This window comes from Myotis davidii, unplaced genomic scaffold (genome assembly GCF_000327345.1).
Source record: "Myotis davidii unplaced genomic scaffold, ASM32734v1 scaffold555, whole genome shotgun sequence".
Classification (NCBI taxonomy): domain Eukaryota; kingdom Metazoa; phylum Chordata; class Mammalia; order Chiroptera; family Vespertilionidae; genus Myotis; species Myotis davidii.
The window spans coordinates 1,002,391-1,006,443 of NW_006286315.1; positions in this window are offsets into that span (position 1 = coordinate 1,002,391).

Consider the following 4,053-nt stretch of genomic DNA (forward strand, 5'->3'; position numbering starts at 1 on the left):
CTGCACACTGGAGGGTCCCAGGTTCGATTCTAGTCAAGAGAATAATGCTGCTATGAACACCCATGTACAAGTTTTTGCCTGGACATATGTTTTCAATTCTTTTGAAGTGAAAGTGCTGGGTTAAATGGTGACTCTATGTTGAGGAACTGCAAGATTATTTCAAAATGGCTGCACCATTTGACATTGCCACCAGCAATGTGAGGGTTCCAACTGCTCCCTATCTTCCTGATACTTGTTATTGTTTCTCTTTTTTTGTTATGGTCATCCTGGTGGGTGTAAAGCAGTATGGTTTTGATTTGCAGTTCCCTAATAAAGTGTATCCTCAGCCTGGCTTGGATGGTGGTGCCCAACTGTACTCCCATTCCTTCCATGCCAGCACTGCCACTGCCCCCATCCCCTTAGGATTCCAAGGCCTTCAAGCCCTACACCAGGTCCTGCTGTGATCCACTTCCACCTCCCCAAGGGTCAAACCCACACCATCCAATTCAGCCAATGTCTACCTCCTGAGGCCTTCAGGTGCAAGAAACAGTAAGGAGGCGAGATAGGGGGTCCTGGTCTGTGCCCCCAGGGTTAGTGAGGAAGAGAGGCCTTGGGCAAGTATCTATAGTTCCTATCCATTTCTTCCGATGTGTCCTGACCAAAATGTAAGCTCCATAAGGGCAGAGCCTCCTCTGTTCATTCCCTGCTATATCCCTAGGTAGTAGACATGCCAAACGTATTTCTTGAATGAATGAACTCAAGATGAAGAAAGAGAACCCATAGCACAGGGGTACAGGGGTAGAGCTGTTCGTGGTTAGAAACTTGGGCTCTGGCGTGAAATGATTTGCATTAGAATAATCCCACTTCTGCTGCTTTATAGCTGTGTGCTCTTGGGCAAATCACTTGGCTTCTCTGAGCCGCCCTCTCATCTACAGAATGGGCCTGACAGCAACAATCTATCTGACAGGGTAGTTTTGAGGATTAAATAACCTAACACAGATCAGGAAATATTATATCCCAAGGACCCTTAGAGATGAAGCCACATAATGTCAATCCTCACAAGAGCCTTGTGAGGCAGGACTATTATTACCACCTTCCACACTGTAGAGGAGGAAACAGGAACTGAGGGCTCAAGGAATCTGTCGGGTCATGAGCCTGGTTAGGGCAAAATCAGGGTCTGAACCAACACCCCTAACTCCAGGCAGGGGCAGTGTGGCCCAATGCAGTATGGAGCAGAGCTGGGCAGTCTCTGAGTAGGCAACAGACAAACTAGTCCAAAGTGCTCGTCATACATCCCTGGGCTGTGTTTGGCTCTGAGCAAAGCAAGCAGGCTGATGGTAAGTTTCAAAGACCCCCAAAAAAGGGACTATAGTGCCTTGACAGGGTGGGGTAGGTTGGCAGGGTATGAAGAGATCCTGGGGCAAGTCTGGAGCACTAGAACAGACACAGGGGTGGAGGCTCAGAGGCCAGAGGTCAGGAAGATAAGCCAGGACTAATAGTTTTAGCAGGGAAAGCAACAAGAAGTCAGAAGTTTCCAACAGGGAAGCCTGGCTACTAAGGGGGGCTCTCTTAAAGATGGCAGGCCCTCTTTTCTCTCTCAGGGTCTGCAGCTCGGGAAGGAGCCAGACAGTCCCACTAAGCTGGACCACCCTAAGTGACAGATGTGGCTAGATTCCCCTCAAATCAAAGAGGCTATTTGGAAGAGCTCCAGTGGGCTGGCCTAGGGGAGACATTAAGGTAGCCCCTAAAAAAGTGGGGCTGGCACCCCCCAGAGGCTGGGTATAAATATTGGGAGCTCTGGATTAGAAGTGTTCCTCTCCCTTTTGCTCTTCAAATGAGGACACCTGTCAAGCAGAAGTGGTCCAAAGATGGAACCTTAGGGGAACACCTGTTTCAGGGACCATGGGCAGACAGACCCTTGGGGCTTTAGGATATAGCAGAATCTGGCATGATGTGCTTTGAGGGGAGAGCTCGGGACAGAGCAAGGAGCTCAGAAATAAGTGGGTGCCAGGCCGGGTTGGCTCAGTGGATAGAGCGTCGGCCTGCGGACTGAAGGGTCCCAGGTTCGATTCCGGTCAAGGGCATGTACCTTGATTGCAGGCACATCCCCAGTAGGAGGTGTGCAGGAGGCGGCTGGTCAATGTTTCTCTCTCATCGATGTTTCTAACTCTCTATCCCTCTCTCTTCCTCTCTGTAAAAAATCAATAAAATATATTAAAAAAAAAAAAAAGAAATAAGTGGGTGACCCAGGGTAGCCAGATCTTTGGAGATACTCTACAGGGGAAGGTTAAAGACAGAGGGCTATTGCTTGAGACTCCATCATTTATTTATTGTTATTTTAATCCTTACCCGAGGACATGCTTAGAGAGAGGGAGGGAGAAACATCAGTTGCCTCCTGTATGTATCTGACCAGAGATCAAACCCACAACCAGGTATGTACACTGACCAGGAATCAAACTGGCAACACTTCGGTGCACAAAACTATGTTCAACCAACTGAGCCACTCCAACTGGGCTCCATCATTTATTTTCAACAGGGGAGGAGCTCAGCTGATGACAGCAAAGTGAGAATGCATCTAACTTTAGTTTCGGAAAACCATTAGGCACACCAGTCTCTTATCTGCCAGAAGGCTTGGAAGGGGTTCCTCACAGTGGCCTGGCTGGAAGGCCTGGGACAGCAGTTTTCCAGGTCTAGTCAGAGGACCACATGCATCACAAGGCACTTGAACTTGTTAAAAATACAGATTCTCAGCCCAACCAGAGTGGCTCAGTGGTTGAGCATTGACCTATGAACCTAGAGGTCACGGTTTGATTCTCAGTCAGGGTACATGCCGGGGGTTGCAGGCTCCACCCCCAGTAGAGGGCGTGCAGGAGATAGCCAATCAATGATCCTCTCTCACCACTGATGTTTCCATCTCTCCCTCTCTCTTCCCTTCCCTCTCTGAAATCAATAAAAATATATTTTAAAAAACAAATCCCTGAACCTCGCCCCAGACTTATTGGTCAGCATCTTGAGTTTGAGAGCCCATTGGGGTTCTAAGACTCAGAATATTTCCAGGGAGGAAAAAAGGGAAGGAGGGACCAGATCAACAGGAAGCAATGTGCAGAGTGTTCACAACTCCTGGCCCACAGGGCTCATTTGAGGGGACCAGCTCCCATCACCTGGCATTCTATTCACTCAAGTCTCATGACTCACATGTTCCACCTCAGACCTCTCTCCCTCCATCCTGGCACCCTCACACTCAGTGGCCATAGCTTCGACTGCACCCTTAGTTCAAGGCCAGGGTGTGCAGGTAGGTTCCAGGTGCCCAAGTGGCATCATTCTGCCCTTGGGCCTGGGCCCAAGACCAAAGACTGAGACCTCATCAGGAAGAAGCCCCTGGCAGAAGACATTGGCAGACGACCCCTATGAGGCCTGTGACTGCATAGCTGAGAATCTGGGAAGAGAAAGTGTCTCTGTCCCCTTTGGGGATCATCACTTCCCCATGCCCATGGCCCCAGAGTGTGGTTGGTGTGTGTGTGTGTGTGTGTGTGTTGGGTGGGAGGGTCTCCACTATAGCAAGCACATGGCCACATATTCTTTGGGGTGAATCCACTCCCTAAGGGGCAGGGCTTGGGCTCTGGACTCTAGTGGTTTGCACCTGGATCCATCTCTGCTACTTCACAGCTGTGGGCTCTCAGGTGAACCCTTAACCTCTGAGTCTCCTTCTTATCTACCAAACGGCCTAGCAGTAAGTTCCCCTGTGGTCCTGTACCACCAGGACCTCACTGTCTCCTGAGGCTCAAACTCACAGGGCTGGGTCCCACTCCTAATCCTCCACATTTTACACCCTAACCCAAAGGCCAAGACTTGAAGCTGTGCCAGGCTGGAGCAGAGGTCTCCATGAGAAACCCACACGCCTTCATCCCCCACTTGTACAGCAGAGAAGCGACGGGTACAGCCAGCAAAGGAAGCCCCGACCGGCAAACCCGAGGCCCTTTCCACCACGTCTGGTCGGTGGTCAGAGAACCTGCTTGCCGGTGCAGACCTGGGTGAGCTCTGGGGCTGTGCTTTAATCAATCCAGGCTCACAGGG